General features: G+C 41.3%; 1 non-coding gene across 1 annotated transcript; it reads left to right on the top strand.

Annotated features, from left to right (window-relative positions):
• Nucleotides 1-24,765: 24,765 nt before the first annotated feature.
• LOC122113912 lies at nucleotides 24,766-24,872 on the top strand. Its single transcript, XR_006148479.1, has one exon. It is a non-coding gene; the product is annotated as a U6 spliceosomal RNA (small nuclear RNA).
• Nucleotides 24,873-25,497: the final 625 nt, after the last annotated feature.

Below are 25,497 nucleotides of genomic sequence, written 5' to 3' on the forward strand. Positions count from 1 at the left end.
GTAGATGTGTGGCTTAAGTGGAAAAGTACTAGCTTTAGTAAAAAAGCTATGGGAGAGTGGGTCAGGTCCCCAGTGGTCAAACCCCAGTACTGAGTCAATAAAGGAAAAAAAATAAGCCCTCATTGCAGACATTTCCCATTAGTTTGATTTAAAATGCCTTGAACTTTTTTTGGGGGGTGGGGGCGGGGCGGCCCAGGACTTGGGCTTGAATTCAGAACCTGGGCACACTTCCTTGGCTTATTCATTCAAGTATGGCACTTTACAATTGAGCCACAATTTCACTACTGGCTTTTTGCTGGTTAATTGGAGATCAGAGTCTCAAGGACTTTTCTGCCAAGGCTGGCTTTGAACCTTGATCCTCAGATCTCAGGCTCCAGAGTAGCTAGGAATACAAATGTGTGCTACAGCATCCAGCTCTTATATGTACTCTTTAGGTGATCAGCATTCAACACTTTAAGTTATTGGAGTCACTTCTTGCAAAGATTTTGGGCACTTTTAATTACTCATGTCTAAAAATGATTTTCATAACATAATTAGGAACATACTTATAAGCTTAAAAAAGAGTTTCATTACAAATATCACTAACCTAGTCTGACCCTCTCAGTAAAACAGTTCTAGTTTTATCCTCTTGTCAATCTTCACTTTTAGATGGCTTACCTATGGACAAACACAAAGAATTCAGTAGCAATTAGCATCACAGCTGCATGTGAATTGTTTTTCTATTAACTAACTTAGCTTTCATTTTTGAAGAAAGCTTTAAGACCAATGACAGGTTTAAGAGAGTGCTAGTGACCATGAAAGGGCTTATTTCCTGTGGGATAAAGGCATACCGTATATATACAAGAACAACATGTTGTTTTGATTTGCATTTCTTTTATGGCTAGAGTGGTTGAGCGTTTCTTCATGTGTCTATTGGCCATCCTTCTTTCCTCTTCAGAGAAGTTTCTCTTTAAGTCTTTAGCCCACTTATTTATTGGGCAGTTGTTTCTTTGAAGATTTGTTGTTAGGGGATTTAATTTTTTGAGTTCCAGGTATATTTTAGATATGAGACCCTTGTCTGTTGTATGGCTAGTGAAGATCTCCCAATCTGTGGGTTTTCTATTGATCTTGCTAGACTACACTAAAGCTACCAGCACGACTATATTTATTGCAGCATTATTTACCATAGCTAAGATATAGAACCAACCCAGATGCCCCTCAGTAGATGAATGGATCAAGAAAATGTGGTATATATACACAATGGAATTCTATGCCTCCATCAGAAAGAATGACATTGCCCCATTTGTTAGGAAATGGAAAGACTTGGAAAAAATTATATTAAGTGAAGTAAGCCAGGCCCAAAGAAACATAGGTTCCATGGTTTCCTTTATTTGCAATAACTAGTATATGTCTGAGTCAAGCAGAAAAGGTCAGTAAAGTTGAAGTTAGGGAAATGAACCCTAAGATACGTATTAAAATGTTTTTTCTTTCTTGCGATTGTTTCTAACACATTTATAAGATGATTTCTTTGTTGCTTTGTATGTCCCTCCCCCACGGTATAACCCCTGCTTTCACTGTATTTGATATTATAATTTGTAGAGGGGAAGGGAAAAACCAAATCATTTAAATAGGGATACAGGTGGACCCATTGCAACAATGAGACGTACAAGTTGTTATGTTGAAAACGAACTTTACAACTTTGGTAGGGGGGTGGGAGGAGGGTTGGGTGGGGGGATAGATGGGATGGGAAGGGGAACAAAGGAGTTGGCTACAATGCTTAACAAGAAATGTACTCATGGGGGGAGGGGGATGGGAAGGGATGGGAAGGGGAAACAAAGGAGGAGGCTACAATGCTTGATAAGAAATGTACTCATTATCTTGCCCATGTAATTGTAACCCCTCTGTACAGTATTTTCATAATAATAATAAAAAATAATAATATTAAAAAAGAACAAAATGCTGTTTACTGAATACAGATAGATATAACACAGACCAGATTTTAAATAAAAAGACTGTACAAATGTCAGGGTATTTTTTTATTTTTATATTTTATCTGACTGGTACTGATTACAAACAGCAAAACTGCTATTTTTTAAATTATTATCTTTAAGTTGTTGTGCAAAGGAGTTGCCATTTAACAAAACAGTTTATGAATACAGTATATCTTGATTAATGTCACCTTTTACAGTATTCTCACCCATCCTTCTCCTCACTCTTTTTAATTTTGTAGGATACACATTGGATTCTAGAATGCATTCTCCCCCTCTTCTTCTCATAGTCTACCCTGTTCCCCTTGATCCCACCCTACCCCTTTCTAGTATCTGTTTCTTGGTGTTTTATTTTGCTGAACTTTGACTTTGCCTTTATAAGGAATTATGCTAATTGAGTTCTCCCTTGAATCTACTGTATTTCAGTTAATATTTTTGCATATATTTGCATACTACCCAACTTACTTACTTACAAATTTGTAAAGTAAATCCAGCTTCTACTAGACATGCATCCTTTGTTTCTCTGGGCCTGACTTACTTCATTTAATATAATTTTTTCCAGGTCTTTCCATTTCTTTACAAGCTACAATTAATTTGTTGGGTTTTTCTTGGGGGAGGGTGTTTTTTTTTTTGGGGTCCGGTCGTTGGGCCTGAACTCTGGGCCTGGCCGCTGTCCCTCAGCTCTTCAGCTCCAGGCTAGCGCTCTACCACTTGAGCCACAGCGCCACTTCCGGCTTTTTTCTTTTTGCTTATGTGGTGCTGAGGAATCGAACCCAGGGCCTCAGGCATGCAAGGCAACACTCTACCACTGAGCCACCTTCCCAGCCCCATGGGGGAGGGTATGTGTGTTGTCACTGGGGTTTGAACTCAGGGCCTGAACACTGTCCTTCAACTTTCTTTGCTCAAGGATGGCACTCTATCACTTGAACTATACCTCCATTTCTGTTTTTTTTGATGGTTAATTGGAGATAAGAGTCTTGTGGATTTTCCTGCATGGTCTGGTTTTGAACCACAATCCTCAAATCTCAGCCTCCTGAGATTACAGGAATGAGACATCAGTGTCTGGCTTATTAATCTTTTTTATATGTTGAATGTCTTGATGAAATGCTTATTGCATAAGAAAGTACACTTTGCTAGTCATCTTTCATATACTAAATCACATGTGATTTAACACTGTACCTATTGCATAATATTTAGATAAAATTTAGACACAGAGTTATGCACATTTCTAAGTCACACATATACAAGGGTGTTAAATATACTAGGATCACCTAAAATAATAGTTGTTTACTTAACCAAAGTTAGAAAGTGGTCATTTCATGTAAACAGATGTTCAAATGAACTCTCACTCAGTTGCCTACATTGCCAAAAGCCTGATAAAATTATCATAAACAGGCAATTCTTTTGATAAAACATAAAATCTTAGTTATTAAATCACTTTTTGCAAATGTTGCTAAGAACAGATTCACATTTTAAAGAGTCTGCTGCTTTAGATATAGAGAATTAGCTTCTATTTTTATATCAGTAATTCAGACAGGCAGAAATCACACAAATGGGACAGAGATAGGGCACAGCAGAAAAGGAATGCATGAGACAGTTACCCTGTTGGCCTGTGTTTTTGTGGAGGAAAAATACAGCATACATAGTCTGCAGGACATTATTGCTACTGAAAATCAACAATACTGCCTAATTGTACGAATGAGGGCACATCTGCCAGCGGTCAGCCTCCTCATTCTTGTGCTTTTAAAAACATTGTTTTGCTGGGTGCCAGTGGCTCCCGCCTGTAATCCTAGCTACTCAAGAGGCTGAGATCTCGAGGATCACAGTTCGAAGCCAGCACGAACAGGAAAGTCTGTAATATTCTTATCTCCAATTAATCACCAGAAAATCAGAAGAGACACTGTGATTCAAAGTGGTAGAACACTAGCCTTGAGCATAAAAGCTCAGGGACAGGGCCCAGACCTGAGTCAAGCCCCATGACAGACAGACAGACAATAAATAAATAAACAAATATTTATTTATTTATTTTTAGTTATGTTTAAGTAGTTGTACAAAGGAGTTGCCATTTAACAAAGCAGTTTATGAATACAATGCATTTGATCAGTGTCATCCCTTTCAACATTCTCACCCTCCCCCACCCCTTCCCTTATGGTTCTTAATTTTGTGGTATATACAATGAATTCTTGACTGCATTCTCCTTCTTTTCTCCTCTTCTCATGTGTGTTTGCATTATTAGCTGTGTGCTCTTGGTATGCTACCTAGACAAAGGAAGGGTTGAATTATAAGCCTGATCTTGTCTGTGGAGCTTAAAGCCTGTGGGATCCAGGACTCACCAGCTGAAGACAACAGAGATTCTGTTAAGAAGGAGGTAGAGAAAAGACACAGTGAGAGAGCCTCAGCTGGAAGAAGGGAGGAGAATCCCCGAACTGCTGTTCTTGTGAGTCTACCTCCCTTTCCTGGGTGGGGTGAAAGATACACCCTCTTTGTGCTCTCCCCTTCCCCCCGTCACCCACATCTGCTGTTGTGTGCAGGGCAGTCTGGCCCTATCTGAGGCAGATCTCTTGTGGCACTGGAGTCACAGGGCTTGGCAGAAAGAAGAGACTAGCTGTGTGATCACAAATGACACAAGAGTTAGGAGCTCCAAACGGGCCACCGGCCCTGAACAATGATTGTTCTGTGTGATGGCTTACTTCCCATCAAAACATTGCTTCACTGGGCGCTTCATTAGGGATTTCTCACATTCTTGTGCTTTTATGTCTACTAAATTAGACTCAGAGAGCAGAAAGATGAACACAAACACCAACTGCTTTGCTGACACAACAGATAACAGTTCAAGTGCTTAAAACTCTAATCAAGGTCTTGGACAGGCTTTTCAACAACAGAAAGATAGTAATTTAGCCATGATTGCCAATTTCAAGTCAATGGCTGATGAACAGGAGGTGGTGGAGGACCCTTAGCACACTCTTCTCCTATTTACTTTTCTTGCTTCCTTCTTTCCAAACAGGAGACTTGATGCCTGGGATGTTATTTAAACAAAAGAACACACTGAGAGAGGAGAGGTAGCTTATGAGCAAGTGTCCACTGTCCTGTTCTGTTACAATATTTATCTCATTTAACCTCTTTTGCTAAGAGGCTGCTGCTGTTTCTATAACAGGATTTTCCCATTATAACAAGAAGCACTGGGTCTCAAGATCTAAGTCTCAAGAACACACATAATACAGCCAGATGTACTTTTAGGAAGCTCCTGAATGCAGGCAGTATCTGCTAATAACATCAACTGCACCCCATCTCCAGGGAAAAGAGACAGGGGGGTCACTGGTATGCAGGGGGCTATGGTAAGGGCTTTCCCTCCAGGGGAAGCATGGTGGCTTTTCTTTAACCCACTGCTCTTCACCCAGTTGGTGAGGGGCTGTTCTGTAGGGTTGAGAGAATGAGCAAACCAGGGCTAGTAGTCCTGGACGGGTAACCTAGAGGGCAGTATCAGTCATGGACAGTGATAGTGTAGGGAAGGAGAACACTCACCCAGGTTGGACCTGTGTGCAAGGACCAGCCAGGGACTGTGGGAGGAGGGCTGTAGAGTAACAAAGGGCCAGCACCCTTGTATCTGGTGCAAGGTTGTGACTGGCTGGTTTGATAGTACTTCAAGCTCCAGAAGCCATTGGGAAAGATTGGTACTAAGGTTATCTGGCTAAGAGAACTCACCCAAGGGAAGAGAGAGGTGAGGGGAATTTGCTCTGAGGCTAGGCTAGTCTCTTCTAACTATGCCAATGTCAAGGTCAAACAAAACAGTAAAACTTCATTTTAAGCCTTACACCACTGATGCCCATAGAAAGAAGGTGCATCAAAGAGTTACTGGTCATAGGGGAACATCCTGGTATTGGAGAAGATGGACGCTTGTGGCTATGTTCCTCAGGTCTGTCTCAGCTGCCATCCAGGGCAAGTACAGACAGGGGCCTTAGGAAGCCCAAGGGTCTCCATGAAGCAATGCACCCTTCTTAGGGAATGGTTTGACTTCATACAAAGGAGATGTCTGTAGAATGCCATGGTTCAGGTAGTCACAGTGAACACCCATCCAACAGTGTAGAAGGGGGTCATGCCTATCCTTGAAGACGTCTGATCCCTAGTGGCTGAGAGGCAGGGTTCTATGGACCAGTATCTGCATAGGGTCTCCATTCAGATCCAGGAACAGATTCACATGCAATAGCTTGAGTTGCAGCTTTTACTGTTTTTGCACATTATCGTAAAGTCCTCAAGTCAGATGTCTGAGGCAGTAGTGTGGTTCCAGAATGTCAGCGGAAAGCCACAAGATGCAGCAGCGCCTCCACAGTGCAGTTCTCTCAGGGAAGCACAGAGGGCAGAGGGCAAAGGGCAAAGGCTACATGCTGGCAGCCAGCCCCAAAAGCTTCTACATACATTGTACTGGCCACACAATGATGCATAACAGCTGCTCTTAGTTTGTGATAAAGGCTGGAAAATGTTAAGTTAACACATGACTAAACCCTGTGATTGAGGAGTGGGGGAGAAGGCGATGTGGAAAACTGCAGCAGGGCTTTTTTTGTCAGGGTGGTTTGAAGCTGCTGGAGATGCTCAGAGAAACAACTAGAACATATTCTCTCCACCAGCCCTGAAGATTACCAGAGGCTGCAGGAATTGAGGAATGGGAATGGACTTCTGTCTCTGATAGAAAAGGAGAAACGATTCTCAGAACTTTGGATGATATCTCTGCATCTTCTACAGTTTTGATTTATCTACTCTTTATTAGCTACTTATTGATTTATAATCTTTCAGTAGTTGTACAAAAGCATTTCAGTTCAACATGTCAGTTTATGAGTACAATGCATCTTGATCAATTCTGTCATTTTTCCACAGTCTGTCCCAACCTGCCCACTCACAAATTATCTGGTTCCATTCTTACATATGTGCATTGAGTAGTATGTTCTGTGATCTTGACAATGACTCAGGATGTGAAGCCAGTGCCTAAAGAATAAATTTTACAAGGAACTTGAGTCAACTGCACATGCATAGATTCCAGAACACCAGGAACAAATGGCCATACATGTCACTGGAAAAGGGTGCCTGGAAACATAGGGAGTGGTTCTTTTCAGCCAGGAGCCATTGCCTCAAGTCTGTAATCCTAACTACACAGGAGGCTGAGATCTGAGGATCAAGGTTCAAATCCAGCCCAGGTAGATAAATCCCAGGGACTCTTTATCTCCAGTTAACTAGCAAAAGACCAGATGTAGAGGCATGACTCATGTGGCAGAACACCAGCCTTGAGTAGAAAAAGCTGAGCAAGAGCAGAGTATTAGGCCCTGAGTTCAAGCCTCAGTACCAGCACAAGACCCATTGTAACAATGGTTGACCCATTGTAACAATAAGATGTACAAGACACTATGTTGAAAATGAACTTTACAACTTGTAGGGGTGAGGGGAGGGCAGGGAGGAGTTGGGGAGGTTTGGAGGGAAGGGATGTAGGGGAAAAACAAAGGAGGGGATAACAATGCTCAATAGGAAATGTACACATTACCTTTTTCATGTAACGGTAACCCCTCTGTACAGTATCTCTACAATAAAAACTATTTTTAAAAAAAGAGAAGCAAAAAATAAAATAAAATAGTGGGTTTTTTTTAAAATTTTATTTTATTTTATTTGAGAACATACTGTACAGAGGGGTTACAATTACATGGGCAGGATAATGCATACATTTCTTACCAAGCATTGCAGCCTCCTCCTTTGTTTAGCCTTCACCTCCCTTCCCAGCCTCCCCCCTCCCCCCCCACCCAATCATACCCCCCCTCCCCCCCCCACACCGACATTGTAAAGCTGGTTTTGACATGACATTTTGTACTTCTCATTGTTGCAACAGGTCCACCTGAATCCTTAAACGACTTGTTTGTCCCCATCTCCTCCACATGTTATACTGACATCAAATATAGTGAAAGCGGGGGTAAAATAGTGGGTTTTATTCCAACATCAAAGCAGGCAAGTTGAGATTTATGGTCATATAAGAAAAGAATAACAAGGTATTGTTCACTTACTATCAGATACCATTATGCCTTGTCTCACATGGGCACAGCAGGTAAGTTTTCCCTGAGTTTAGTAGATGGGTGCCTTCCTGTGCTCAGAATACTTACATAATGTTGTGTGGCCATTTCTGCTAACCATCAGAGCATAACTGTAATAAACCAGCTGTGTGTTGTTTGTACACTGCTAGGACTCCTAGAGAGTAGGGGGTGAGGAAAAACAGAATATCTTGCACATATTTTATGAAAATAATTACTTAGGAGAATTCTTGATGCTTTGAATAGAGGAAGGTATTATTTGGTTAATTTGTCAATTCTTTACCACCCACATTTGGGTGACTGTGTATCCAGGATACTGTTGGCAAGAGTATAGCTTAGGGCTTCATCTCTCTGTATGGTGTGTATTAAATCTAATCAAGATGTGTTGCACTTGGGAAAAAAGACTGCGGAACCAAGATCCTCAGAAATCAGGCGAGTAAATGATACTAAGAGTGTGACTAGTGATACATCTTTTCACTGATTTCTTTTTCTTTTTTCTCTTTCTTTCTTTCCTTCCTTCCTTTCTTCCTTTCTTTCTTCCTTCCTTCCTTCCTTCCTTCCTTCCTTCCTTCCTTCCTTCCTTCCTTCCTTCCTTCCTTCCTTCCTTCCTTTCTTTCTTTCTTTCTTTCTTTCTTTCTTTCTTTCTTTCTTTCTTTCTTTCTTTCTTTCTTTCTTTTTTAGCATTGTGGGTTCTGACCTCTAGGCCTGGGTGCTGTCCCTCAGCTCTTCCGCTCAAGGCTAGCATCCTACCACTTGAGCCACAACACCACTTCTGGCTTTTTTCTGCTTATGTGGTGCTGAGGAGTTGAACCCAAGGCCTCATGCATGTGAAGCTAGCGCTCTACCACTGAGCCAACTTCCCAGCCCCACTCCTGAGTCTTTCTTAAGAGACAAAGAAAAAAAAAAAGGAATACCAACAATTGAAATGAAAATATAAGCCCTGCGATTTAGAGATAACACAAAGAGCCTTACCAAGAATGCTCCGGTAGGCTCCTAGGCTGGAGGAGCCCACTTGAAGGAGGCCTCTAGATCCATCAGGACATAATGCTGGCTTCGCTATGAGGGTCGGTACAGACACACAGGAGCCAGAGGAGCACAGAGGAAATAAAAATACTGGGAAATCCAGCCACAGCTCACCAAAATATCCCCACATTTCTCTTTTGAAATTCCATCTCAGTTTGTCAATATTTTGATGAAGGTTTCTGTGTTCACAAACCTCCTGTGGTACCAGCGGCTCACTGCTTCTGCTGTGGGGTCTTCACTGACAGTATAAAGCTCCCTTCCAGGCTGGATTGACCAGACTCTCAACGGGTGACTCTGGAATCTATGGGCTGTGGATCAAACTTCCAATCAAGTTAATGTGAATGTATAAACTATAAAAACAAACAGAAGACCCTGGTCTGCGGTCATTGTGTGCATGGGTATTTTCTCCCTTCTCTTCTCTTTTTACATTTTGGCATGGCCTCCTCTGGTGTCTTTTGGAAAGGCCAGTGAAGGCCTGCCCTTATCTTTGTTGTTTATTTATCCAAGTGACGTCACCTAATATAAGTTCAGAACCCTGTGAAAATCTTCAGTAGATAGATGGCATTAGTTCTGAGTCCTAGTGGAAGAGGAAGGACGGCTTCTAGTTTTCTATTCTAAACTGACAGGCACAGCTTCTATCCAATGAGCGTAGGTTTTAAAGGCAAGTGATAGAATCCATGAATCCTGACTGCAGAGCCAACCACCCAGTCACGTCAGACCAATAGAAGCACTGACTTTCAAAATCAAGAAGGAATTTATAGGAAATTAGCCCAGTGGAACACGGCAGGGCTTTCTGTGGTTTTGAGAGCAGAAAAGTAGCCTGACTGGATAATCAGGACAAAGGCCCTCTCTTATAAAGAGTTAGGTTTTATCCCTCACTGCTCAGGGCCCTGAGCAGTCCTGTGTGCAGGCCTCTAGACACTAGATCACCATGGCCCTGCACAGTTATGCGTGTGGACCCTGGGCATCATGCCACTGCCCCTGGAAGACTCCCACTAAATAACTGATTGGACCCAAGAAATGTACCAGGAGTGGGCATCCAATCAGAGGGGCTACCGCCCATGCAGAGTTTGTGTATACTACATGGCACTTCTGATTGGGTCTGGGCACTGTTCTTGATCTCAGGCTGTCCAGTGATCTTGAGAGTCTCATAGCTCTCCCCTAAAGACACACTATTAACCCCCACACAACACAACCCAAGTTGTGCCCTTTGTTGGGACCCAAGATAGTTCTGTTTATCTTTTTCTTCAATAAATCCTTACCATTTTACTTCTTCCTCTGTGTCCATGGACTGATTATTTGAGACTGTAAAGGGCTGATCCAGGTGTTACACAGTTTTTCAGTATCAGTTTTCCTAATAACTAGAGTTATGCGTCAATATCAAGGCTACCTTCTAAGAAATGTGTCATTAGACCATTTTTGTCATTGTGTGAACATCATAGAGTATACTCATGCAAATCTAGTTCGTATAGTCTAATCCACACCTAAGCTATATGCTCTGGTCTGCTGTTCCAAAGGTCTTGATGAACAAAACAACTCCGGATTAAATCGCCCACAAGAGAGAATGATGGAATAGAGAGATGCGATGTACACAGGACATAGAGGGCAGTTGCTGGTGGACGATAGCCTGCTATTTTACAGCAACCTTTCCTTTCATAACTGGAAAGCGTGCACGCTAAAATAAGGATAATACAGTACAGTAGATGTATAGCCCAGGAACACAGTTGTTTATTATCAAGTATTATTTACCATATGCACTTGCATGTGCTTTACTTCTAGATGACTGACAGTGCAGAGGGTTTGGTTATAGCAGTACCAGAAACCACTGCATATGCTGTACTTCAAAGTTAGGGCAGCCATGACTCACTAGCAAATAGGAATGTTTCAGCTTCATGATATTTTTATGGATATGTTGTGGCCATAATCTAATAAGCATTGTTGATCAAAATGTCTTAATATGGCAAGTGGCTATATTTAGAAATTTGTGTGTGTGTGTGTGTGTGTGTGTGTGTGTCTGTCTGTCTGTCTGTCTGTCTGTCTGTTCCTCTCTCTGCCCTGGGGCTTGAACTCAGAGCCCTGGCACTGTCTATGAGTTTTTTTGTTTTGTTTTGTTTTGCTCAAGGCCAGCTCTAAACCATCTCCACAGCTCTACTTCCAGGGTTTTTTTTTTTTTTTGTCTTGGTTAATTGGAGACAGAGATTGAGATAGAAAGCTCACACCCTTTCATACCTGTGCTAGCTTCAAACAGTAACCCTCAGATGTCAATCTCCTGAGGAGCTAGAACTACAGGCATGAGCCATTGGTACCTAGCTAGATTTTTTTTTTTTTTGCTGGTCCTGGGGCTTGAACTCAGGGCCTTGGTACTATCCCTGATCTTCAGTGGTCAAGACTAGTCTTTTACCACTTGATCTCCACTTCTGGCTCTTTGGTGGTTAATTAGGGATGAGTCTCACAGCTTTTCCTAGCTGGGCTAACTTTGAATGTGATCCTCAGATCTCAGCCCTTCTGAGTATGAGCCACTGGCACCCAGCTTTAGAATTGCATTTTTAATTCAATCTCTCTTGACAGGCTGTTTTCATGCATATCTAGGTGCTGAGAAGCATATGGCTTCTAGAGTGAATGAAAAAGTGGTTTAGTAATCCTAGAGTTGGTTAGGATGTTCTTTACAGCATATTAAAGAAAAGCTGGGATACAGTTCCTCTATTTTGTTGCTTTATTTGTTATCTCTATTTTTCTTCCCTCTCTCTGTAACTCATTGAATGAAGTAGTCCATTGTGATTTCACACTGTTATAGATAAACAAGTAAGAAGAAAGGAAAAACTCTTCCTTAAAATAGAAGGCTGACTAATACAAGCAAAAGGAATAATGGAATTAGGAAAATATCCTAGGGTGAAGATTCAAGCAGGAGCCATTTCTAGATACTGTGGCTAGTGGGCTGATAAGAAAAAGGTGGTTGTAGTTTCAGAGAATCTTCTAGGCAATCCTAATTAATTGTGCAGAAGGAAATGGTGACTTTGCAGGGGTAAGGCCTGGCAGACTCCAGAAAGAACAAAGTGACCCCCCTGTAGCACTAGGAATGGGTGGTAATGTGTATTGAGTACAGCATGGTTCCCCATTAAGGTCTGTCATGGCCTGGATCTGTCATGGAGAGTCAAGTTGCCAAGGGCTCTCTAAAGAGCCATCTAAGAAATGAGAGATTGAGAGAAGGTAAAGAAGCTTCCAGAATGAAGGCAATTCAAAAGTCAGGACAATTAACACACAACACATGACCTTGGATAGATTTGTGGACCACAAAGAAATACATATGGTGTAGGAAAGTTGGAAAAATTTGAAGAGTGTCTGTTGGTTGGATATAATATTTCATCAGTGTTGATTTCTCCAGCAGGGGAATTGTATAGAATTTATGTGTCTTTAAGGAAAATACATTGTAAATATAGGGATCTCTACAGATCCCAAAAGACTAGTGATTTATGATTATAGATGGATAGAGAGAAGATATGGTAGAGAGAGTAAAGTAACAATGTAATTCATTTAGGAAGGATACAAATTTTTTATGCTGTTCTGGTGAATTCTGTATATTTTTCCTTTCAAAATATATCATTAAAAAGAAGGAGGAGAAATTGTGGGATAAATAGTATCTTGATAGTATGAGTTAATGAGTTTTCTACTAGATGCTAGTGAAAATTTTAATTAGCCATTAGCATAATCTGTTCTCTTGGGTTAGTTATAATGGAAATATTCAACAAATGGGAATGAGAGGTATTCAGTTTTAAATTGGGGTCACAATGATAAAGAACTCTATTACATAAAAACAGTCCCTATTCTCCAAAAGAGTTTTTAGAGAGAGAAAACTAAAGATCCCAATTGTTTCTTTCATTTCTTTAAAATATTTAAAATGAGATTCTTTCACTTTGAAAAGCCATACAGAAAATTTCAATTATCAGAGAGCAGCAAAACACAAAGCAAACAATGGCTACTTTTTTTTATTGTGAAAATACTGTACAGAGGGGTTACAATTACATGAGCAAGGTAATGAGTACATTTCTTATCAAGCATTATGGCCTCCTCCTTTGTTTCCCCTTCCCATCCACGCCCTCCTATTCCCCCCTCCCGGGGGAGGGGGGGAGGGGACATCCCCCAACCCCAGCACCAAAGTTGTAAAGTTCATTTTCTGCATAACATCTTGTACATCTCATTGTTGCAATGGATCCACCTGTATCCCTATTTAAACAATTTGTTTTTTCCCTTCCCCTCCACAAATTATACCAACATCAAAGACAGTGAAAACAAGGGTTATACTGTGGGGGAGGGACATACAAAGCAACAAAGAAAGGATCTTATAAATATGTTCGAAACAATAACAAGAAAGTAAAAACATTTGAGTCCTTATCTTGGGGTTAATTTTGCCTAACATCAACTTATCTGACCATTTCTGCTTGTCTCAGACATATACTAGTCATTGCAAATAAAGGAAACCATGGGACCTATGTTTCTTTGGGCCTGGCTTACTTCACTTAATATAATATTTTCCAAGTCTTTCCATTTCCTAACAAATGGGGTAATGTCATTCTTTTTGATGTAGGCATAGAATTCCATTGTGTATATATACCACATTTTCTTGATCCATTCATCTACTGAGGGGCATTTGGGTTGGTTCCATATCTTAGCTATGGTAAATAATACTGCAATAAACATAGTTGTGCTGGTAGCTTTAGTTTGGTCTTGTTTGTGATCATTTGGGTAAATGCCCAAAAGTGGGATTGCTGGGTCATAGGGACTCTTTGTGGAGTCTTTTGAGGAACCAAAGTGGTTGAACAAGTTTACACTTCCACCAACAATGCAGTAGGGTTCCCTTCTGTCCACATCCCCTCCAGCATCTGTTGTTGTTAGAGTTCTTGATTATAGACAATGGTTATTTTTTAAAACACATTTGTTCATGTCCTTCAATTCTTTTTGGAAGCAAGTGTTGTTGTTGTTTTGTTTAAGATAAATCCAGTGGTGTTTCGTTATTCTTTTATTGTCTGGGTCTTTATCAATGCCAATCTCCCAAGTGCTGCTCTGTGGATAGCACAGCAGGAAGCAGACAAGTTCTTGTAACAGATGGAAATGACTGTCATGGAAAACAATCAGTAAAACCATTGTTTGTGACAACTGGAGACATATCACATACCTAAAGGATTATGGCTCAAGTGGTACAGCAACCAACAAACACAAGGCCCTGAGCTCAAACTCTAGTAATCATAAATAAATAAACAAATAAACAAACACACAAACAAATAACGGAACTGGCAACTCAAAGATTCAAAGTGTGTATGGCTGCATTCAGAAAGATATTCTAAGACTAAAAGAATTAAGCCACTTATACAGAGAACTGAAAGGCAAATAGGGAAGTCAAAAAAAATAGTCACTGCAGTGTTAGAAAAGACAGATGTGTCTAAGTCACAAGTAGGAAGAGACAGAATTTGAAAAGAATCTGTCCACAAAAGCCCCATAGAAGTTCTCCAATGAATGAAGAGAATCATCATACTGCAGTACATCCTTCCTGGACATCCTTCCCTTGGGAGCCTCCAAAGAGTTGAGAAGGGAAATGGGGAAGTGATAGAGAAGACTTGAATTGATATTCAGGGGAACATTCACCTCTCTCTCTCTCTCTCTCTCTCTCTCTCTCTCTCTCTCTCTCTCTCTCTCACACACACACACACACACACAATGGGTACATTACTACAATTCAGACTCAAATGAAGGTCATAGATCAGAAGCCTGTTAGATTTGTGATCATGTTCCAGAGATACTATTAACAAAGAAGCTACAATAACAAAAACATTAACTGTTGAGATCCTGAGACTGCATGAGGGCCTTGTGGAACACTGGCTTTTCCAACATGCCCTCCACCATCTCTCACTCCCTGTGCTAGTTTGCAATGTGACCGACTTACTTCCCATTGAGGGACTGTGTAGAGGTGTTTTTGTTTTCTTTCCTTACTCTGGGCACACTTGTGGCTTTGGAAGAACAGGTTCAGTATGTTGTTTCCATGTTTAACTCACAAAGGGCAATGTGGTTTCCAAGGTTAACTCGCGAAGAGCCATGAATCTTCTACTAGTTCTTATGGGATATGTGTTCTTGAAACCAAGCTGCCATGGTGTGAGGAAGCCCAATACCCTTGGAAAGACCAGATGGCTCTTGGGTCTGGATGAACTCCCAGCTATAACTAACATCAACTTACTAGCCCTACAGGTAAGCTCTTTTGGAAGCAAACTCTATATTTCTAAACCCTCTCAAGACTTGACCAAAATGAACATATGGGCAGTAAAGAAATGATTTGTAAGCTCTATGTACCTTTCCAATGTCAGACTCTTCAAGTTGGATTGGTTATGTTATTGACTGCTGGCTCTTGGAATATGGACAGCCCCTTCCTCTCCAGTCCTGGTTCCTGAAATGTCTCACTCCATGTTTTATATTTCTCTTCTGTTCTCTTAGCAAGAGGCAAACCCCCAAGATGGCTGAGACACTCAATGGAAGAAGTTAAGCTCAGAGGGAGCCCTCCAGTAGCTGCTTCTCATCAGGTATGCAATTAGCAAAAAATTAACCTGTTTGATGTCAAGCCATTAAGATTTGGGGCTATTCATTGTACTGTGTATGGCTAATTAGTGACATATATATATATATATATATATATATATATATACCGAGCAAGGAATATGGATATAATAAAGAAGAAAGCCCAAATGGTCTGTAAAAATGACAAGATGCCCAGAATGAGGCAAAATTCTAAGTAGATTCTCATCTTCCTTTCCCACCTATCAAATTGGTAACAACTAGCCGACTGCTACTAGAGAAAATTGAAAATTTCTGTCATTGTTGGTAATGACTTAAGAGCCATCTGGTCCTTTCCTGGCTGTTGGGCTTCCTCACAGTGTGTGGAGTTCAGAATCTCAGGTAGAACTCAGAAATCAATCCAACTATTTTAATCAGAGAGATTTCTCACAGGTAAGGGAATGTTGGTAGAAGCGGAGAGAGGACTGTGTCTCTTAAGAGTGTCCCCAGGACGTACAGAGCTCCCACTGAAATGCTGCCAGCTCAGCCACACCTGGTGGCTCCTGTCCAAACAATGCTCTAGTGGCATGTGAGCAAGAGTGAGTACCTATGATTCCATTGAAGACAAAGCCATAGATATGGGCTGGGGACTTCCAAAACAGTAGTGATCTTCAACCGCTTTAGTAATCTTCAACCGCTTAGGGGAACAACTGGCCAATATGATGCATGGCTTCCCTCACATACATTCTCTGTGACAAGAAATTCACTTCCTGGTAAGCACAGGACAGTATGGGGAAGAGGATGGCTCGGTGTTACTTGGTACAATGAAAAGTTTAGAAACAGTAAATTGTTTCAAACAGGAATAGAAAAACAGTCATGTGCTGCTTAACGATGGGGACATATTCTGAGAAATCTATCATTAAATGATTTAGTCATTATGTGAACATTGTAGATGGTTCTTTCACAAACTAAAAGCTAAGGCATCATGAAGTCATGTCCTACATATATCCACTGCTGACTGAAACAGGACTTTAAATGGTTAATTGAAACAATTAACCATGGCTTATTCAACCAACAGAATTTACAAATAGTTAATAGAGATCTATGTGAAGTAGCTACGATCAATAACAAAAACATAATAGAAGCAAAAGACATATTATAAAGTGATGCAATGAGATGGGCCTACAATCCTAGCTACTCAGGAGGCTGAACTCTGAGAATCACCGTTCAAAGCCAGCCTGGGAAGATAAATCTAAGAGACTCTTATCTCCAGTTAACCAGGAAAAAGCTGCAAGTGGAGACATGTCTCAAGAGCCAGAGTGCAGGCCTTGAGCAAAAAAGCTATGGGAGAGTATGAAGCACTGAGTATAAGTCTCAGTACGGGCACAAAAAAAACCCAACATAAATAAAGCAATAAATAAAGTGATGCATGAAGCATAATGGCATAATTTTAAAAGAACCGAAAGCAATCATCTTGTCTACTTTAGATATACATGTTATGGCACTGTTCATAATCACAAAAGGACACAATTCACCCCATAGGTTATGTCTGTAGTGGGAAGGAGGGCAGCAAAGGATGAAGGAATTTAAAGTTTAATCTCTACTATTTTATTTCTTGTTGGGTTTGTTCCTAGGGTCTGGAGCAAGGAAGACAAAATGTTCCCATGTGTTGAATCTTGGCAGTAGATGTGCAAATGTCTCATGTATCAGTCTCTGTTTTGGGTGTGTTTGACATGTTTCCTAATTAAAAAGAAAATCAGAAAGCATATTGAGTAGAATCTCATAAACATCAAACTAAGATTACTTGTGACATATAATTATAATTTTACTTCCATTAGATTTTGCATTTTCCATGTACTCATATATGATATTTATAATAGATTTATAACTGATGTCAATTTGTAATTGATGTCAATCCCTCCCTGAAAGAACATCACTGAAAGTGATAATGTTAGCTTTCTTACTAGCTAGGACAAGGGCAACTCTGAGAACCAGTGTCTGGAAACTAAGCTAGTAGAAAGCTAAGGCACTGCATCCAGGAAACAGGGAAGGAAGATGGATGGACAGAGTTAACCAGAGATTAGCAGCCTGTGGAAACGCTAGGGTCAGGGTAAGGCCTCGTTCCCATCACCCCCAGGGTCCATGACAAAGGAAGGGAAGGGAGGTTTGTGACAGAACTCATTCGATATCACTAATCTAAATCCTTGGAGGATACAGGTGGCCTGACAAGCTATGCACAACATCCAAGGATGTGACCCCATAGAACAGGAGGCCATTGGAGGTTGATTTCTTCTATACCTCCTAACTTTGAGAAGGTCTCTCAAAGGCTTATTCATAATCCGTGTAGTAACTCCAGGAGGTAAATTAGTTTCCTGTTTGAAAAGGGGCTACATGAGTTGAAAGTATAAGCAGTAGGTGACGAATGGACCACCAAGTGGAAATATGGGTGCTTTTCCCTCCAAAGCTAGGCATGCTGCTTGATGCTGAAACTTAGACTTTCCGGCCAGTGCCTATGGAACACTGCCCATGTCCTAGCCCAGGGATTGTGGGATAGAGGAGCTAACCTACATAAGAAACAACTGGGCATTAATCCTTCAGCCAGGCCTACAGGTACTGTGCAGCACTCCATGTCTGTGCCAATAAACAGCCTCACAGGTGACTTCCATCTTCCTAGCCAGGAATGTGTTGTATCAGTTACATCTTATTGTCTGGGTTCTGATGCTTTGACATCTGATTTTACAGGCCTTAGAGACATAACCTCTCTCAGGGCTGTCCAATTCCTGGGACAGTAAGTAAGCAAGAACACATACTTTTTAAATGAAAATCAACCAATCCAGAACCCACAGTCTCTACCTCCTTATTTGACTGTCACCCCCTACCCCAGTAACTATCCATCTAGTCTTATCATTTTGGCACTAGACACCAGACAACTAGAGAGCCTTGGCAACCAGAGCCAGCTGCAGTTAAACTGCTGTTAGCTAGTCCCAGCATGCATTTTTGTCCTGCCTGCAGAAACTTCCACAGAAACTCAGCCTCTGGTTTCCTCTGCCTTTCTCTATCTTGGTTTTCTCTCTGTAGGTTAAGTCCTGACAGTTTTTAAAATCTATAACAGAAGTATCTTTTTAATGGAAGATCCTCCTGATCTGTCAGCCATAGGAAATCTCAGTTTCTGTTAATAAAATAGATTTACTTACTTACTTACTTATTTTTACCAGGTCTTGAACTCAGAGCATGAACATTGTCCTTTAGCTTTTTCTCTCAAGGCTCATACTTTAACCATTTGAGCCATATCTCCACTCTTGGCTTCTTTTTGGTAGATTGGAAATTAGAGTCTCTTGGACTTTGCTGCCTGGGCTGGCTTTGAACTGGGATCCTCTGATCTTAACATCCTAAGTAGCTAACGTGACAGGCTTGAGGCTGGGTGGGTGTGATCACAACTTCACATTTCAGCCATATGTCCCAGGAGCAGCAAATGTTATAAATCTTGCATTTCACAATTTCCACTTCGTTGTTTTAGGCTTCAAATTTCTCAGCAGAGCGGGAATGTGTTGTTGTTTTTGTTGTTCTTTCCGGATGCCCACAGCTCAAGAGATAAACATCAGCCATGGGTTTGGATAAGAAGTTATTTATTATTCTTGGAAAAACAGGGAAAGAGGAGGACATTCTTGCATCCATGTTCCTGCCCTGGAGAGTCGTTATGTGAAGTTAGTCTCCTGAGGGGTCTTTTGACATGACAGCTTCTCGGATTACTCCATCTTAGACAGACTACTTCAGGAATGGAAGCAAGACAGGCAGCTGTACTGAGATTGGAAACTCATCAGCTTGGAAACTCCAACCTTCAGTGGCACAATGCTCTAGATTGAAAAGGATCAAAATCACTCAGGTCACAACTCACTTGAGTTGCTCCAGTTTAGAAAGACAAGACTTGCCCGGGTGCTTGTGTCTCTTGCTTGTACATCCTAGCTACTTAGAGGCTATGATTTGAGGATCATAGTTTGAAGCCAGCTTGGGCAGGAAAGTCTATGAGAGCCTTATCTCTAACTAATCACCACAAAGCTAGAAATGGAGGGATGGCCAAGTGGTAGAGCACCAGCCTTTAGTAATAAAATTAAGGGACAGTGCCTAGGCCATAAGTGCAAGCCCTAGTACTGGCACAAAATAAACAATCAAATAAATAAGTAAATAAATAAGACTTAAAGGGATGAAATTAAAATATGAGCCTGCTAGGGTTGTTATCTTCATCAATGTACATCATTGAAGTCAGTAACAGTCATGAACTTGTATGAACTGCCAGGAAGTGAATCCAACTGGAGTTTCCTCTCATCTAGCATTTATTTTTCTTTGTTAGTAAAGCCAGTGCATATTAGCTTTTACTGTCTTGTCTCCAAATGACACTAAAAGTCAATGCCAGCAAAATTCCGTAATACTGTAGAGGCGCTGATGACTGAAGAGTCACATCAAAAGGCAATGAATCAAATGAAACTAAATTGCCCTAATTTCTTTATGTGCTTCTGAGCAAAGGATGGAGGGAGGCAGGATGGGATTTGTGAGCTGTTGGAAAATAATCTTGTGTCCTTTTAATTAACTAGAGCATGCTGGTGAAGATATAGACATGAAGTGGGGCTTTTCCATTCCTGGCTTCCCTGGTAGCTATGTTAAGGACGGCCATGAGCCAGTTTTGCGGGGACCGTGCCCCCCAGCCACCTCTACACAAATCCTCTGAAGAAAATTCAAAGGAGGAATGCTCTCCTGTAAGACACAATTGGGAAACATGGTCATGTATCATGGCCCACCCTCTCTAAAAAGGAATCTCCCTTCAGAGGCATCTGGAGGCCACTTGCAAGTTTTCAGGAAACATGTCTGTGCAGACAGGCTGTGAATCCTCTTCCAGGTTGGGATTCTCAGCTAAGACAAGGAAAGGAAGCTTGCTCTCCTGCAAAGGAAGTTCTCCTGCTGCAATTTTTCCTGAGCTCATTTCCTTAGCCCCCCACCTCCCACAATCCCTTGTGGCTTCCTATGAAGAAATGGCTGGTTATGCAGCACCCTTAATGCCTTCCTCCTTAATAGGATTTTATTCAGAGAACCAGAGCTCCAAAACATCAGATGTGACTTTCCATTCTCTACTATAGCCTGAGCAGCCAGATCTCTCAGTTCTAGTCAATGAGAGGCATATGGACACCAATGGGAAGGGTTTCCAGAAAGTGTTGAAAAGGATTACATTTCTTGATGTGTCATGTCTTTCCATTTTTCCTTTTATTTTTTTCTTTCTGGTTTTGAAATATAGTTATGATAGTTGAAGGTATAGCAGCCATTTAAGATAAAGAGGAAATCTTTTTTTTTTTTTTTTTTTTTTTTGTCGGTCGTGGGGCTTGAACTCTGGGCCTGGGCGCTGTCCCTCAGCTCTTCAGCTCAAGGCGAGCGCTCTACCACTTGAGCTACAGCGCCACTTCCGGTTTTCTGATGGTTTATTGGAGATAGGAGTCTCACGGTCTCTCCTGCCCGGGCTGGCTTTGAACCGCAATCCTCAGATCTCAGCCTCCTGAGTAGCTAGGATTACAGGCATGAGCCACCAGCACCCAGCAAAGAGGAAATCTTGAGGGTGAAGGCCATACATACCTACTAGACACGACAAAGCTGCAAAGTAGAGGCTGGGTCTAAGGAGGGTAACCTTGAGGGTGGGGAGCATGTTTAAGGATGAAGAACCATGAGAGTGAAGGTTGTGTCTCAGGATGGCAGGCTACACAATTTAGACTGAGGCATCCATTCATTATGAAACAACTCCATCCTAGGTAGTTTATATTATGTAGGTTAAAAAAAATACACCTTTGCTGGGTGCCAGAGGCTCACAGCTATAGCCTTACCTACTCGGGAGGCTGAGATCTGAGAATCATGATTCAATGCTAGCCCAGGCAGACAAGTACGAGAGACTCTTATCTCCAATTAAGCATCAAATAAATGCCTAAAGTGGAGCTGTGGCTCAGGTGGTAGATTGCTAGCCTGGGGCAAAACAAGCCAAGTAAAAGTGTGAGGTCCTGAGTTCAAGTCCCAGTCCCAGTTCTAGTACCTGGCTGCTGTCTCTGAGCTTTTTTTTTTTTTTTGCTCAAGGCTAATGCTCTACCACATGAACTACAAACTCTTCTTCTGTCTTTCTGGCGGTTAATTGAAGAAAAGAATCTCAGGGACTTTCCTTCCTGTGATCCTTAGCTCTCAGCCTCTTGAGTAGCTAGGATTACAAATGTGAGCCACTACTAGCGCATGGCTTCTTTATTTTTAATTAAAATGATTTAAAAATTATCTTTAAATAGTTGCACCAAAGGGTCCCAGTTCAACATGGCAATTTATACATACAAGGCATCTTGATTAGGGTCCATCCCTTCCGTTATCCCCCTTTTCCCCTAATATATCCCCAATTCTTCTCTCTATTTTAAAAGTTGCCCTGTTTTCTTGGCTGGTGCCTTATTTTCTCTCTCTCTCTCTCTCCTGTCTCTCTCTCTCTCGCTCTCTCTCTCTGTGCGCACGCACGTGCGTGAGCATCAGTCTTAGGGCTTGAACTCAGGACCTGGATTTGAACCTGAGCTTTTTTGCTCAAGGCTGGCACTCTAGCACTTGAGCCACAGCTCCATTTCTGGGGTTTTGATGGTTAATTGGAGATAAGAGTCTCATAGTCTTTCCTGCCCAAGCTGGTTTCAAACTGTGATCCTCAGATTTTAGTTTCCCCAATAGCTAGGATTAGAAGTGTGAAGCATGGCTGCCCTGCTGGTTGCTTGTTCTTAAATGAGTGTGAAATGTCAGTGGAGAACCACTGATTTCTGGATATCTCTCAAAGAAGACAAGCTTTGACCCTGTCTATTGCCTACTCCCACATCTACTGGCCCCCAGGGTTTAATGATCCCCATCCCCACTCCCTGTACCTCTATCAACCCCATGCACATCTTTCAAGATTCGGTACGGACATATTCTTTTTTTTTTTTTTAATTTAATTTAATTTTATTTGAGAACATACTGTACAGAGGGGTTACAATTACATGGGCAGGATAATGCATACATTTCTTACCAAGCATTGCAGCCTCCTCCTTTGTTTACCCTTCACCTCCCTTCCCAGCCTCCCCCCTCCCCCCCCACCCAATCATACCCCCCCTCCCCCCCCCACCGACATTGTAAAGCTGGTTTTGACATGACATTTTGTACTTCTCATTGTTGCAACAGGTCCACCTGAATCCTTAAACGACTTGTTTGTCCCCGTCTCCTCCACATGTTATACTGACATCAAATATAGTGAAAGCGGGGGTTACACTGTGGGGGAGGGACATACAAAGCAACAAAGAAATAATCTTATAAATGCGTTAGAAACACATGCATGAAAGAAACAAAAACATTAAAATACATATTTGAGGGTTCGTTTTCCTAACATCACATTCTCTGACTTTTTCCGCTTGACTCATACCTATACTAGATATTGCAAATAAGGGAAACCATGAGACCTATGTTTCTTTGGGCCTGGCTTACTTCACTTAATATAATTTTTTCCAAGCCTTTCCATTTCCTAACAAATGGAGAAATGTCATTCTTTCTGATGGAGGCATAGAATTCCATTGTGTATATATACCACATCTTCTAGATCCATTCATCTACTGAGGGGCATCTGGGTTGGTTCCATATCTTAGCTATGGTAAATAATGCTGCAATAAACATAGTTGTGCTGGTAGCTTTAGTGTGGCCTTGTTTGTGATCATTTGGGTAAATGCCCAAAAGTGGGATTGCTGGGTCATTGGGGAGCTCTATGTGGAGTCTTTTGAGGAACCTCCATACTGCTTTCCAAAGTGGTTGAACAAGTTTACATTCCCACCAACAATGAAGTAAGGTTCCTTTCTGTCCACATCCCCTCCAGCATCTGTTGTTATTAGAGTTCTTGATTTTAGCCATTCTAACTGGAGTAAGGTGGTATCTCAATGTTGTTTTGATTTGCATTTCTTTTATGGCTAGGGATGTTGAACATTTCTTCATGTGTCTATTGGCCATCCTTCTTTCTTCTTCAGAGAAGCTTCTCTTTAAGTCTTTCGCCCACTTACTTATTGGGCAGTTGTTTCTTTGAGGATTTGTTGTTGGGTGGTTTAATTTTTTGAGTTCCAAGTATATTTTAGATATGAGACCCTTGTCCGTTGTATGGCTAGTGAAGATCTTCTCCCAGTCCGTGGGCTTTCTATTGATCTTGCTAGCTATGTCATTTGCCCTGCAGAAGCTCTGCAACCTTATACAATCCCATTTGTCCAACCTTTCTTTGATTTGTTGTGTTTCCGGGTCTCTATTCAGAAAATTTCGGCCTGAGCCAAGGAGACCCAGGGTTTCTCCTATTCCATCCTGTAATGTTTTCAGAGTGTCTGCTTTGAGTTCAAGGTCTTTGATCCATTTGGAGTTGATTCTGGTGCAGGGTGATATATAAGGATCTAGCTTTAGTTTTCTACATGTAGTTAACCAGTTTTGCCAGCACCATTTACTGAAGAGGCTGTCTGTCTTCCATTCTATTGTTTTAGCTCCCTTATCGAAGATTAGATGGCTATAGGTCTGTAGGTTCATTTCTGGGTTTTCAATTCTATTCCATTGGTCCTGAGGTCTGTTCTTATGTCGGTACGGACATATTCTGTCCTGCAACACGTCCTTGATTCTCCAAGGTGGGATCAGGGTCCTCCTCTGTGTTTGTTCCCAAGCAAGACCCTGGAGCTGCGAGTTGAGTTGCCTTTCCTATGAGCCTGGAAAGGTCAGTGATGCAGATTATCCAGTCACCCCCTGCCCAGTTCTTTGCAGTGAACTAATGTTTGTTAAATGAGTGAATGGAGCAGTGGCAGGGAAAGTATTCCACATTTATCTGGAAGGCTTTCTTGAACACTGTGGAGTGTTTGCTTAGATAGCCTAAGAATGTCTAAACTCGAACTCCTCTTCCAGCTCTTCCAGTAGCTTATGAAAAACATCTCCCATTGGATGCACGTGTAACTTCAAGCTTCATCAGCAGGGAACTGCCCCATCACTCACTCAAGTGTGCACAATAACTCGATGGCATTTCAGTCTCTGAACTTGGAAGTGGTTTGCTTTGCAGGAAGAGACAATTGATGTGTAACCCTTTCTCCCTAATTCCTTATTCTCCATCATGAACAGGTTTTGTTGTGGTCTACAAGAGAATGAAAGTGCTGGCCTCAACAGCATTGATATGCAAATTGAAAGGGGACGGAGAAGATTAGCATGATCTCTGAGCAAGGAAGACACACAAATTCATGAAACATTGCATATTTTTGCAGAAAATGGGGACTAGATCCTTATCTTTCACTCTATAATAATATTAACTTGGAGAGGGTTGAAGATTGTAAGGCAAGAAAAGAAACTTTGAAAGAATTGGAAAAACACTAGAATGTACTGAAGTAGGCAGGGACTTTTTGAATTGAACATTAATAGCAAATAAATGGGCACAACAATTGACATATTAGTGATTAAAAGCTTTTGTACAGCAAAGGAAATAGTCACTAGGTTGAAAAGACAGCCTATAGAATGGGAGATGATCTGCAGCTATGCATCTAACAGAGGATGAACAATTAGAATTTACATAGAACTCCAAAAACAAAGAATCAACAACCCAAAAATGCTGGGAAAAAATGCTGGACACATCTCAGTAGAAGAAGTACAAATGGCCAATAAACATATGTAGAAATGTTCGACCTCCCTGATCATAAAGAACATACTAATCGAATTTACATAGAGATTTTATCTTACTCTAATTTGAATGGTCATCACTATCCACATAAACAACAAATGCTGGCAAGGATGAGGGGGAAAAATCCCTCAGGCATGGAAATAAAGATGGAAGTTCCTCAGAAAACAAAAAGTAGAACTACCATATGATCTAGTAATGTATCACTATTGGG

Source organism: Dipodomys spectabilis, unplaced genomic scaffold, assembly GCF_019054845.1.
Source record: "Dipodomys spectabilis isolate Male_0828 unplaced genomic scaffold, ASM1905484v1 ptg000098l, whole genome shotgun sequence".
Classification (NCBI taxonomy): Eukaryota; Metazoa; Chordata; class Mammalia; order Rodentia; family Heteromyidae; genus Dipodomys; species Dipodomys spectabilis.